This window comes from Diabrotica virgifera, chromosome 2 (genome assembly GCF_917563875.1).
Source record: "Diabrotica virgifera virgifera chromosome 2, PGI_DIABVI_V3a".
NCBI lineage: Eukaryota > Metazoa > Arthropoda > Insecta > Coleoptera > Chrysomelidae > Diabrotica > Diabrotica virgifera.
In genome coordinates this window covers 222,532,945-222,547,935 of record NC_065444.1, presented here as the reverse complement: position 1 = coordinate 222,547,935, position 14,991 = coordinate 222,532,945, and the positions used below count along the sequence as shown (strand labels likewise).

At 34.9% G+C, this 14,991-nt stretch overlaps 1 protein-coding gene across 1 annotated transcript in view; it reads left to right on the top strand.

The window, feature by feature from the left end:
• Positions 1-10,573: 10,573 nt before the first annotated feature.
• Positions 10,574-14,991, top strand: part of LOC126880402 (alpha-2-macroglobulin) — a 175,645-nt gene continuing 171,227 nt past the window's right edge. The window contains exon 1 of the mRNA XM_050644239.1: positions 10,574-10,824. The gene's annotated coding sequence lies outside the window, so the exon portion shown is untranslated. The remainder of the gene's footprint in view (positions 10,825-14,991) is intronic.

The following is a 14,991-nucleotide window of genomic DNA, read 5'->3' as shown; positions in this document are numbered from 1 at the left end:
GTGATTCTACCTAGTATAGTGACGGAGGAGTTACATTTCCGGTCGGACGGACAGACAGTCTAGGTCAAATGTCTCACCTTGAGTACCATCCATGGATTATAAGCTTTCATTTGACACCTCATTTGTCATTTTACCTGGTATAGTGACTGAAGGAGGTATATTCGCGGTCGGACGGACAGACAGCCTATTAGGTCACACCAAGTCGTTCAAATTCTCACCAACTTGTTCACACTTTTTCAAAATTGGTGAAAACAACAAATTATATTTTGTATCGTTGTATCAATATAAGCCAAAAAGAATAATTAGTGAATGTCACGCCACTATAATATATTTTATTATTGGTCTTTCAATGCTCAGGATAAAAAAGGTATTTTATCCATGGTTTTAATCAATATAATTCTCACCATTACTTTGTGTTGTATTTGCAACCTTTTGTAAATCAAAAATAATTCCACCATATTAAGAATGTCAACAAAAGACGGCCCTGCATGCAACCTTTCTCTCAGTGCAACTAAAATTTTATTGATACACGCCAGAAATGTGCGAGACTTTTCTCAGTGTACTCGCGTGTACACTTGCCAACTCGATACTAAAATTAAGTACATGCTAACATGGGCGCCCGCAGGATTTTTTTTCAGGGGGGGCAAAATAAAAAACTGTTGTATGTAATACTTATATTTTTAAAACGTTAAGAAAACAAAATATTGCAACTTCTTTTAGGAACAAATAACAAAACCACGAAAGCAACTCTTAAAAAATACAAAACAACATATTATAATAAATGTTATTAATGCTAAAAGGTAATAAAAGTAATACCTAAAAGTAATACAAAATAGCATGCAATTTTATTCTTAACTAGAAACCAGTCTTCTGTTATTTTGACAAAATTCGTCTAGTATTTTAGTGGAAAAATTGGAAATATTTAATAGACGATTTCGATGGATACTCAACAATGCTAGCCCAACAAGTCTATCTTGTCCCATTGTAGCTCTTATCCACGTTTTAATCCTGCGTAAGGTGCTAAAACTCCGTTCAATTGTGCAGGTAGTACACGGCAAAGTAAGTAGAAGAATGCAGCTATCTTTGATAGCAGGAAAAAATTTACAGTGCTGAATAAGATCTTCAATGGTTATGTTCTCAGCTATTTGAGATTGAGATAAATACTCTCTCCAAATATTTAATTCGCTTTCCAAATTCTCAATGTTGTATAGATTTCCTACCTTAATTGCGAAAGATTTAACATCTAAAGATTTTATATTTTTTGGTAAAATATTAAACAAAGAGAAGGCGACTTCATGTTCTTTAGAAAATCTTGTTTTTAAGGCAAGAATCAGATGATCTAAATATGGTATAAATATAGATTTTCTAAAATAATCTTCTGCTGAATCAGATTCATAGTTAGATCTATGAATTTGTCGACCGCAAATTCGTGGTTTTCCCACTTCTATGTTGAGGGTCTCACAGATAGATAATGCATAGGAAAAAATGTCTGCAAAATTTGAATCAACCTCTGAGCGCTGTTTTTCACAAGTCCTGGTAATTAAATTTATGTGGTGATGAACATCTACAAAATTAATTGAAATACCTTGTAGCGTATTTGCAATGGGCTCTAAAATATTTGAATATTTACTTGCCACAACTAGACAAATAACAAACGTAAAGGAATTTAAGGCAGCCCATAACTGAGCTGCTCTTTTTGTAGTAGAAGAGTTCATTAAAATTTGCCCAGTTTTTATATCAAAAAGTGTTTTAAATATTATTTTAAAATTTTCAGCAAAAATCCGCAAAGATTTATATTTAGCTGACCAACGAGTTTCACAAAACAAAGGTATATTGGGAATTAGGTTTCTTCTTAGAGTACTCTCTCTAAAAAATACTATTACGTCTTTAACAGTACCTATGGTATTTCGAATTTCAACTATTTTACTAATGTCGTTTATGACTAAATTTAACCTATGGGAGGCACAATGAAAATAGAATGCTTTTTTATACTTATCTTGTACTATCTTCTGAACCCCGTGAATTTCACCAGCCATTGTTGAGCATCCATCATAGCCCTGCCCTACAAGTTTGTCCATGTTTAAACCTGATGTTTCCAAAAACTCCAAAATATAATAAGCTATGCTATCAGCGTTTAGTTTATCTAATTTCACAAAACCAAGAAACTCTTCTTTCACCGTAAAATTTTCATTTTCTTTGTATACATACCGTATACCAACAGATAACTGTTCATGTCCCGAAATGTCCGCAGTCTCATCAGCCATAACACTAAAATATTTGGAAGAATTTGCTTCTTCGACAATATTTTTTAATATTACATGTCCTGCCAATGAAATTATTTCATTTTGGATCCTGTGAGAAGTGTATTTAGAGTTACCACCTGCGTTCAACAAGTGATTCTCTAAAGTTGTATCACCAGCGTCTATCCTGAATTTTAAGAGATCCAAAAAATTTCCAGAATTTTTGCTGCTTTCTCTTAAAGGCATATCATGAGTTCCACAAAAAACTATTGTTTTTATAAAAAACCAATACAGAAGTAAAAACTTGAGATGTATTCTGGTATAAAATCGTTTATTTAAAAACTATAAAATGTCATCGAATGCAGAACGTTTTCGTTCTAAACAGAACATCTTCAGTGCATCCTACCGAGTATTTTGAAACTAGCACACCGTAAATAGTGTTAACATCATCATATATGGTTTACATAATGTAATATGTTAAAATGTTATGACTACAAGTCGATGTTAATGGATAAAGTGGAACACATGCTAAAAGGGTGCCATGGTTCCCTGCTCGAAGATACTAGGTACTTGCCAATTCAATGGGCACAGACCAACTCTATAAATTTTTTATTGTTTTTATAATTGGAAGAATTTTTTTTCTATTTTCCGCTACATTTATTTGCTTTCCCTCATCAATCAGAGACAATATATCTAGTTTTTTATTGGACATCACATCAATAAAATTTTTGGAACGGATAATTGAATCTTTATGCCAGGCAGAATTAGAATGGTTCTTGGCCTGCGTGTGGAAATCCCTGTATTTTATAAATGGCCTTGTTATAAATGCGCCTAAGGTACTACCGTGTGTCACAACAGGTGGGAAAACCACACAATACTTACAAAGGGCACCTTTAAGAACTTTGGAATAAACCAACCAGTCATATTGTTGAAGCCATTTGTGTACAAACGGCCGTTTATTTGGATCAACATCTTGCTTAAAATCATAGGTAGGGGACGGCGTATACGGACTTCTTAATATATCGTATTGGTATTTTTGTTTATCTTGAATCGACGAGGAATTTACAAAATTTCCAATGTCTTCTGATTGACCGTCTGGAAATATTCGGGCAATGGTTTCTTGTACATCAGGCTGATCTGCTGTCTCCGCTAAAGTATTTCTATTCGAAGAAGTGCTAGGCTCTGCTTCCTTTACTGCATGTTCATGTTCCCCTTCTTCTTCGCGTGCTATGTCACTACTTGTGCTAGGGATAGGGCTACGAGTTGAAGCCTTATTCTTTTTGGAATCGGTAACTTCCTCGAGGGCGGTTGTTTTTCTTTTAAAGAATGTTCGAATGTCCATTTTTTTCTAAAGAATAAACCAGCAAAACTATAGTCATGCAGTTTAAGGAAAATGTTAATAAATCAAATTACCTGATAAGGATTGTGTTTGTATTAAATGATAGAAACCGGAAACCGCCCGTAAGGCTAACACGATAATAATAAAATAAAATACACTGCGAATCTCAACGCAAAGAAAATAAACAACGGCTGTGAACTCTGAGCGGCTTGACGAAAACAGGTAGAATGGTGGTCAGTGTTCCCAGATGACTTTTTTGAGGATCAGGAGGTGTCGCCACGAACGATCAGGAGATTTCAGGAGACTCGCTCGCCTCAAAAATTGGTAGAATTCTGTAGTTTCAGTCTTTACGTTTATAGATTGGCAACTAGATGTCGCCACGAAAAATCAGTAGAATCAGTTGGTGGAGTATTTTTACGTTTATAGGTAGGCATGCAACTCTATAAAATCTGTAAGGGACGGCTGTGGCAACGCTAGATGTTGGCTAAAGCATAAAAATAAAAAAAAATGAAATAGGATAAAATTCTGAAAAATTCAAACTCCATACAAAACCGTTCTTGAATCGTTACGCGCATGCGCAATGACGAATAATGCTGCGCAGTAACACATTTTTTGTTACTGCGCATCCTCGTAATCATTCAAGAACGGTTTTGTATCGAGTTGGAACAAAACCAGATGATTTTCAGAATTTCATCACTTCATCAGGAGGTTTAAGGACGCCATCAGTAGATCAGTAGGCGAGGGTCGCCATCAGTAGAACTCCTGAAATTTCAGGAGGTCTGAGAACACTGATGGTGGTGCGTGGCCGGATTATCTATCACCATCACCACCACCACCATGTGATTGTGCTTGTGCTACGACGTTGCCGGTTGCATTCAAAAGGCGCGTAGGTTCGTAGGTATTCGACGTATTATATTTAATATCTTAGACCATGGTCTAAGTTTAATATAATATTATCTCCATAATTTTGTTTTTGGTTTATATACTTGTATAATATACCTTTTATGTCAACGTAAAGGTATTAACTTTTTAGGTTTGAGTACAGAAAAATATACAAAATAGTAAAATCTCAGGGGGGGCCACGGCCCCCCCTGGCTCCTCTCTGCGGGCGCCCATGCATGCTAACAACAAAAGAATCGCCGTCCGTGTCGGTTCTTGTGAGAGATATGTATTCTTTGGTATTAGTAAAATAATTTTCTATAATTTTAGAGAACTGTATATAGATATTATACGGACTTTAGTAGGTATTATTAGATGACTTATTTAAATTGCCCGCTTTTCAGAGGTTCTGTTGAAGGTAGGTTTCCTTTGATGTGTAGATAATTAAACTGACTATGCGTTTACTGAAAATGAAAAGGTATCCACCAATCCACAAGCGGCGTTCAGGTTAATTTAAAAGGTGTACTGTGCTCTGCTACCATATGCCGGGGAAGTAGAGATGGCAAATAACTTTTAACAGTCGATTAAAGTTACTTTGAATCATTCGATCAATTAATCCGATGTAAAATCGAAATATTGTTAAAATTTCATTACATATAATTCAAAAGATACATAATTCAAGACATATTCAAGATATAAATGAGTCTGTTTGTAGAATATAAAAAAACAGCAGAAATAATTGATATATTTAAGACCGATATATTGACGGAAGTTACTCTTCTTCTTTTTGACATGACTCTGTCTGTTTTTTTCAATGTGCCTCTAGTAAGTTGCCGTTCCATCGTTTTCGTGGCCTTCCCACTGATCGTCTTCCTATTGGGGAACCGTCTGCGTCTCTCGCTATCCTGATGGTAGGGGAGCAAAGTATGCTAAATGTGCAGTCACTCGAGCGCTTTGGAGATCCATTGGGTTGTGAAGAGTAGGTCCTAAAAACAAAAAAAGTTAAGTAACATTTTCCATTTTAGTGGGCGCTTGTCATTTTTTAATTTAATTTCCCATTTCCAACAATTGTTTTTTCCGATTATAACGCCATCTATGCATAATTCGAAAAAATGTTTCGAATAAAAGTTACATATTTTTTCGTAAGGAATCCAAATCTGCAATAAAAAATGGGGGCTTCTATTTAAGATTTTAAAGTAACCCCCCACCCCACCTCCGTGGGGGTCGTGTTTGCCGTTTGGTGCCCTTCGATAGATTTTAAAAAAATATTAAATAAGTGTATTTTACAGTTTTTCGATCTGATGTCCATCTCGCGAAATATCGCGGGATTCGTATTTAAAATATTAAATTTACCCCCCACCCCTCTCCGTGGGAAGTCGTGTTTGGTATCATTCGATAGATTTTAAAAAAATATTGAGCACATATTTCTTAGTTTTTCGATCTGTCATTCATTTCGCGAAATATTCGCTTTTTTCTTGTGAAACTTTGGGGCTCGCTCATTTCCTTACGCCCGGCTCAAATTGTCAGGTTTTTGAAATATACACTCTTTTGCATGTACTTAACTTACCTTATCTTAATCTGACAATTTCGAGTTTTTTTAAGAATAGATTTTTTTTTTCGGGCCCCCCTTAACGAACTCCCCTGTGTTAAGAGCCAATATATGGTAGAGGTACATCTGCAGGGTACCAGGTTTCTCCCCATATGATAATCTGACGCGCTCGAGTAACTGCAAAAATCCCCGCTTGGGCTCCCCTACCATGACTACCCTATTTGTTGTCATTCGGCTTATGTGGTCATTCCATTCTATTCTTCTGTTTCTTACCCAGTTATTAATGTTATCCACCTTGCATCTCCGTCGTATATCTGTACTTCTAGCTCTGTCCCATAGAGTCTTACCATCGATTTTTCGAAGGGTTTTCATCTCCGCTGTTTCGAGCAATCTTTTTGTCCTCTCTGTGTCGGGTCGTGTTTCTGTCGCGTATGTCATATATTGGTCTGATGACTGTTTTGTAAATTCTGCCTTTCATCTCTTTACCGATATTTTTATTTCTCCATATTGTGTCATTCAGGCAACCTGCGGCTCCGTTTGCTCTATTCACTTGATCTTCCACTTCTGTTTACACGTTTACACTCCAATTTACATCTTATTGGGTCTGCTGTTATAACCATGCATTTTGTCTTTTTTGAGGAAATTAACATGTTAATTTTTCTGGCGATTATGTTGAATTGGTGCAGCATACGTTGTAAATCATCTTCACTTTGAGAGATTAGTATTGCATCGTCCGCATAGCAGATTATTTTAAGTTGTTTTTCTCCCATTTATCCTTTTTTAGTTCTTACTTTTTTTATTATTTCGTCCATGATCAGGTTGAACAATAAAGGACTCAAGGAATCCCCCTGTCTTATCCCATTGCCGGCTTCAATTGGGTCAGTTAGTTCATCTTCCACTTTTACTTTTATTGTGTTTTTCTGGTAGATGTTTTCTATATCGTTTTAATTATTCCCAGAGGTACCTCTCTCGAGTATAACAAGTGGATAACGTCCTTTAATGTGACGCTGTCAAATGCTTTCTTAAGGTCCACGAAACTTAAATATGCCGGTTTGTTGTATTTCAACGATTTCTCTTGAACTTGCCTCATTATAAATATAGCGTCAGTGCATGACCTTCCCGACCTAAAACTTTGTTGTTCTTCTGCTAATGTTATAATTTCGGAACATAATTTTGAGTATGGAACAATTTCGGAGTAACGGAAGTTACTCGACCTTTATAATTATAATTCTTTATTACGAGGCTGCTGGTGCTCAACGTCAATGCTTGTGTTCAACTTCAATGTTTGCGCTGTTATTTCTGTTCACGGACTTAATACGCTTAATTATTTACTTAGACCTAAACCTTTCTGCATTTAGGTGTAAGACTGATAGAGTTAGTTTGGCATTGTAGTCTCCATGCTTTCCGATCTTTTGTTAGGGGTCTTGCACTTTCCAATATCAATCCTTTCTTCTTGACTTCTTTTATAATTTCATCTACCCACATAACTCTTGGTCTTCCTCTTTTGTCTTTTTCTTCTCGTTTTGTTAGTCTCTCGTTCGACATTCTACACACGCGCCCGAACCATCTAAGTTCCCTCTACTATTTTTTCATTGATTGGAAGAACCTTAATTACGAATCATTATTTTAAACCCCTTCACACACAACAAAATTTCATGTGTTTCTTTTTGTGTATAAAAGCTTCGTGTTTAGGCCAAGGGAGGATCCAGGACCGATTTTCGGGAGGGGTCATGAACTTTTTTGGGAGGAGGTACCGGGGGTCTGGGGGTAATTTTTAAAAATTAGGGTTACAATGGTGTTTTAAGGCACTTTTCACACACTTCTAATTTCCATAAAGTCATTCCAATGCTTCTCCTGTCAGGCCTTGTTTTTCCCCTCTTTCTTGATTTTCACTCATTAATTTTATGTTCTCATAAGCGTCAATGAACTTGACCAATCTTCACGAATGTTGTTATTGTGTATGTATCTCAAATTTAGAGAAAGCTGTTTCACCTGAGATACGTCGGTCGTTTCGTCAAATATGACAGAGTAATAATTTGCACTTTGAACCTGATTCATTATTTGTTCAATTATTTCTTCACTACAACATGTTATTAATCGATTTTGAAGATGCTGTGGATAGGTGTTGTTTAAGAGTCGCGATTTTAAACCAGAAGGAACGCAGAATGCACGAATATTTTGTCGACCTAAGAACACTATCGACTCTACTATTGGTCGTAGTCTTTCTCTATTTTCTTGTATCTGTTTAGATCTCTGAGAGTCTATCTGGTTAATGACTGACTTTTGCGGGTTGAGATAACTTTGTAGAAAATCTAGCTCAACCTGAAGGCACTCACTGTGGTCTGATTGATGTTTTTTCATGTGATTGTATCGCTCCGTCGTTGTCGTTGCCCATTACTTTGGCGAAAGATGTTAAAGGTTTCGTGACAAGGCTTTGGGCTGTCATCTCCTTTATTATGGCCATATTTTTCATTAGAAAAATAAAACGCAATACTTTCAAAACAATCCTTTTTGAATGTGCGAAAGTACCAATTAACTCATCCTTTGTTCTAAGTGCTGGTGACCCAAGTAACGCTTAATTTCTTTTTTGTCATTTATGTGTACAGAGTACAGAAATTGATACGAATTTGATGGCTGCCAAGGTAATTCTAACAATTGGCACTTTGTAAAATGATCAGCATTTTGATTTACACAACATCCTATGTCATTCTTGAAGCTTCCGTTACTGCTTTTGTTCAATTCTAGTCCAGAAGATATATTTATCCACCGTTTTGTACATACATATGTGTTTGAAACTGAAAACATTTGAACTGCAAATATTTAAATTTATATTTTTTTATTCTCGGAGGGGGCCATGGCCCCCTCCCTGGATCCGCCCTTGGTTTAGGCAAACAAAATATCTCCTCTTTGTAAAATGATCAGCATTTTGATTTACACAACATCCTATGTCATTCTTGAAGCTCCCGTTACTGCTTTTGTTCAATTCTAGTCCAGAAGATATATTTATCCACCGTTTTGTACATACATATGTGTTTGAAACTGAAAACATTTGAACTGCAAATATTTAAATTTATATTTTTTTATTCTCGGAGGGGGCCATGGCCCCCTCCCTGGATCCGCCCTTGGTTTAGGCAAACAAAATATCTCCTCTTTCTTTTATGCCATTTCAGAAATAAAGGTTCTAAAGCTGTGGGAAACAATCAATATAATGTACATTTATGGGTTTCTGTCGCTAAATTTCGCACCTCCATTAGTTTAATCTCTTTTCATCTCACAACTTAATATATGGTTTCCGCCCTTTTTTTACGTTATTTTGGCGGTTGCCAAACACGACCCCGGTTGTGACGGGGGTCGTGTTTGGTGTCATTCGATAGATTTTTCAAAAATATTGAATAGGTGTATTTTGCAGTTTTTCGATGTGATTGATCTTCATTTCGCGAAATATCGAGGGGTTCTTATTTGAAATTTTGAATTTATCCCCACCCCTCTCCGTGTGGAGTCGTATTTGGTATCGATAGATATTTGAAAAATATTGAACACGTATTTTTAGTTTTTCGATCTGACGTTTATTTCTTGAAATATTAGCTTTTTTCTTGTGAAACTTATTTGTGACCCGCCCATTTCCTTACGCCCCGCTCAAACCGTTAAATTTTTGAAATATACACTGTTCTGCATGTACTTAACTTACCTTATATTAATCTGACGATTTCGAGTTTTTCTAAAAATAGATTTTTTTCTGACTCTTCGAACTCCTCTGTATTAAGATCCTATATTGTAGTTACAGGATACAAGGTTTCTCTCCATGTGATTTTCTGACGCGCTCGAGTAACTACAAAAATCTCCGCTTGGGCTCACCTACCATTATTACTACTTTCTCCTCAACTGAAACATCTAATCAACTTTATTGTTTACAACAATGATACAATAAATGATAAAATAATAAATGATAAAATAAAAATATTGGCAGTTCAAGCAATGTTAACATAATTAACTTCATTGTGACCGAACGCAACAACTGTGGTAAATTCTCGCACTGCGTGTGGCCATAGCCACCTTTACTTAACGTAAAGTAAAGGTGGCTATGGTGTGGCCTATAGTTGACAAATACATACTCTGAAAAATGGGTTATATTTTTACAAAATTTTGAAATGTGTTTAATTCGTAGAACAATTTTAACACTTGTTTTCAATACATATTCCAATCCTCTGCAAATAGTTTCTCGTGTATTTTGATGTAAAATGTTTAGGGGGAAGCAGGAATTCAAATTGAATCGTTTCACCATGATACTATAAATAACAATAAATAACAATACTATAAATAACATAACATAAATAACATAACATAAATAACTTTTGTGTTTCACGATTCACGTGCGATTCACCAGCCGCAGCCGGAAGAAATATTTTTCGGATGAATCGAAACCTATTAAACGAATCGTTTCTGTAGTTGCCAATTCACGTGCGATTCACCAGCCGCAGCCGGAAGAAATATTTTTCGGATGAATCGAAACCTTAAACGAATCGTTTCTGTAGTTGCCACCTCTAAAGTAGGAGTTACTTTTAGAATCGATGACTGTACAGTGTACCGACAGTTGAATGGTACCAAAACAAAACAAATCGTGCCGTACCTATTTCTCCTACTTTCGTTTCATTAATCGTGTAATCTGTGATCTGTGAAAGCGCGATGCTGTTTGTTGTGATAAGAGTGACAAAACGATAGCGAAATTGATAATAAACTGATACTGATGTTTACTTATTACCGGAATTTTGTGTAAACAAATCAAATCCCAACAGACGCTTCTGATAAAATAATTACAGGTAATCTGAATTTGCAGCAAGCATTGGTAGGGTATCTCTGGGCGTGTACATATTTAAAAATATTGTAATGACAACTATTATTCTACTGTTCTCATTTTAATCTTCTTTTATATTTTATCGTAGTATGCCTTTTACGGTAATTAAAAAAACATTTTTTTTGTATTTTGAAATTCTTAGTAATTATTTAAATTTTAAATCATTCAATGATTGTTTCATGAGTCACTGCTTCTAATTATTATTACACACAGTCACCTTTATGTTTACAAAAATTTAGTCTCAATTGAATGAAAAAGTTACTGCCCTGTTCTATTTTAAGAAAAGGGATAAAATATCTATTAATAGTCCTAAATTCAACTACTAAAGGGGACCTAGTAAGTTTATTTACCTTTTTTAAATGAAAAGGTATTGGAAACGCCCAAAATTAATTAATTTGTTAAAATCAAAATTATTAATATTTTTATTATTCCCTGAAATAACATGTTACAGAATTTCTATTGTGTTATAACAAACTTCAAACCATTTTGACAATATAACTTTTTAACTATCAACTTAACCCTACCCACTTCTTATAATCTCCATAATATTTAAAAAATCATGATAGAAATTAAACAAAAATCTTGGAAGAATAGTTACTTTGAAAATATATCTGTAGCTCAGAGCTAAACTCTATTAACTCCATTTTTTTTGAAAAATTGTATTATTTCACTTTCTACATAACACACTTCACATCTTTCATATGCGATACGATATAAAATCCTATTTAATGTGGTTCCGAAGATAGGCAACGTTAAAGTGTATTAAGTCCCTCCGTAGCTCCGAGCTAAACAGTTGTTTACACTTAATACCCAGCAAAATAAAAGTATTAACTCCATGGAACTATGTATAACTGTGGCGTGCTACTGGTATTCAGTATTCTGTGAAAAATAAATGAAAGTAAAACTAAATGACTTCAAGGATTTTTAAGACTCTTTAAAACAACAACTGTTTTAACTGTTCACCTTTTATTATAAGGAACAAACTCAGCAGAATACAGACTTTCGATGTTGTCCAATTGGAAGTATGTATGTAGCGATAATTTGGGATTACCTTTTTCAAAACTAATTTTAGTTCGGAAACATTCCAATCTGTTGATCTTAACAGAAATCCTAGGCGTGTGGAGTTTTCTGCGGCTTTGCCTGTGAATCATGATAAGCCAAAGGAATTTCATAATGTTTATAAAAACTTATCCCACTACGATAGAGTAGATGACGATTTATAAAATTTTTCCAAAATAATTGTAAGTAAACAACACTCATGATCCTTTGGGTTTCGTTTTTCGTTAGTTTTGTTTACTCATTTTGTTTTATAGATATTGTTTATTTCATTTACCTAATTTAAAATAGAAGTGTTCTTGACTAAATTGTGTTTCATGTATCGTATTATCTCCAGACTATTTATTCACGTGTGTCAACTTACCATTATATTAACTCCCGAGCATGGTAATTGTTTTCATGCCAGAGAGTATTAACTCCACGTTTTTTCAAAAAATATAAGAGGTATAAAAATAACAAATACAATAATATATGGTATCATTTATACTTATCAAATAGTAATAATAATAATAAATGATGGTTTTGCTTGTTTTCGATTCAGAGGGTTGCACACCAGCTAGACAGGCTGTTTCTACCATTTCAGGCGTCCTCAGTAGCTTTCGTTAGTGTGCCTACCTCTGGACCGAAAAACAGCTCTACCATCATTTTAAAGGGAATCTGAAAAATAATTCAAATTTCCTATCAGACACGATACAGCGATATCTACTAACAAATTGAAGAATCTCAGATGCAGAATCCACCAATTTAATAAGAATTAAAAATGGTAAATAGTATTTTAAAACTGAGATTTTTCGTGTTGAAAGTTCTTACTGGTACATCCTTAATCTGCGACTTTTTCAATTAATAAGACAGCAGACGACGAATATAGAAAACGAAAGGGAAACGATCACATTTCGCTTTCATTCGTCTAGGAAAAACGGACAGCAGAGGAACTTTCAGTACTCAAATCCGAGTAAAGGAAATAAAAATAATAAATGATGGTTTTGCTTGTTTTCGATTCAGAGGGTTGCACACCAGCTAGACAGGCTGTTTCTACCATTTCAGGAGTCCTCAGTAGCTTTCGTTAGTGTGCCTACCTCTGGACCGAAAAACAGCTCTACCATCATTTTAAAGACAATCTGAAAAATAATTCAAATTTCCTATCAGACGCGATACAGCGACATCTACTAACAAATTGAAGAATCTCAGAGGCAGAATCCACCAATTTAATAAGAATTAAAAATGGTAAATAGTATTTTAAAACTGAGATTTTTCGTGTTGAAAGTTCTTACTGGTACATCCTTAATCTGCGACTTTTTCAATTAATAAGACAGCAGACGACGAATATAGAAAACGAAAGGGAAACAATCACATTTCGCTTTCATTCGTCTAGGAAAAACGGACAGCAGAGGAACTTTCAGTACTCAAATCCGAGTAAAGGAAATAAAAATAATAAATGATGGTTTTACTTGTTTTTGATTCAGAGGGTTGCACACTAGCTAGACAGGCTGTTTCTACCATTTCAGGCGTCCTCAGTAGCTTTCGTTAGTGTGCCTACCTCTGGACCTAAAAACAGCTCTACCATCATTTTAAAGGGAATCTGAAAAATAATTCAAATTTCCTATCAGACACGATACAGCGACATCTACTAACAAATTAAAGAATCTCAGATGCAGAATCCACCACTTTAATAAGAATTAAAAATGGTAAATAGTATTTTAAAACTGAGATTTTTCGTGTTGAAGGTTCTTACTGGTACATCCTTAATCTGCGACTTTTTCAATTAATAAGACAGCAGACGACGAATATAGAGAACGAAAGGGAAACGATCACATTTTGCTTTCATTCATCTAGGAAAAACGGACAGCAGAGGAACTTTCAGTACTCAGTTTTAAAATACTATTTACCATTTTTAATTCTTATTAAATTGGTGGATTCTGCATCTGAGATTCTTCAATTTGTTAGTAGATGTCGCTGTATCGCGTCTGATAGGAAATTTGAATTATTTTTCAGATTCCCTTTAAAATGATGGTAGAGCTGTTTTTCGGTCCAGAGGTAGGCACACTAACGAAAGCTACTGAGGACGCCTGAAATGGTAGAAACAGCCTGTCTAGCTGGTGTGCAACCCTCTGAATCGAAAACAAGCAAAACCATCATTTATTATTTTTATTTCCTTTACTCGGATTTGAGTACTGAAAGTTCCTCTGGTGTCCGTTTTTCCTAGACGAATGAAAGCGAAATGTGATCGTTTCCCTTTCGTTTTCTATATTCGTCGTCTGCTGTCTTATTAATTGAAAAAGTCGCAGATTAAGGATGTACCAGTAAGAACTTTCAACACGAAAAATCTCAGTTTTAAAATACTATTTACCATTTTTAATTCTTATTAAATTGGTGGATTCTGCATCTGAGATTCTTCAATTTGTTAGTAGATGTCGCTGTATCGCGTCTGATAGGAAATTTGAATTATTTTTCAGATTCCCTTTAAAATGATGGTAGAGCTGTTTTTCGGTCCAGAGGTAGGCACACTAACGAAAGCTACTGAGGATGCCTGAAATGGTAGAAACAGCCTGTCTAGCTGGTGTGCAACCCTCTGAATCGAAAACAAGCAAAACCATCATTTATTATTTTTATTTCCTCTACTCGGATTTGAGTACTGAAAGTTCCTCTGCTGTCCGTTTTTCCTAGACGAATGAAAGCGAAATGTGATCGTTTCCCTTTCGTTTTCTATATTTGTCGTCTGCTGTCTTATTAATTGGAAAAGTCGGAGATTAAGGATGTACCAGTAAGAACTATCAACACGAAAAATCTCAGTTTTAAAATACTATTTACCATTTTTAATTCTTATTAAATTGGTGGATTCTGCATCTGAGATTCTTCAATTTGTTATCAAATAGTGTTTATCACATATTTGAAAAAAAAAAGAAATAAAAATTGTATTTAAAATTTAGTGTTTATATTTCTTTTAAACTGCTTATTTCAATTTTGTGAGTTAATACAGTTTAGTTCTGAGGTACAGATATTTAGAAAATACAATGTATCTGTTTTCTGTTTTGTCCACAAGTAAAAAGAATATGAATAGCCAAATATCTGTACTGGT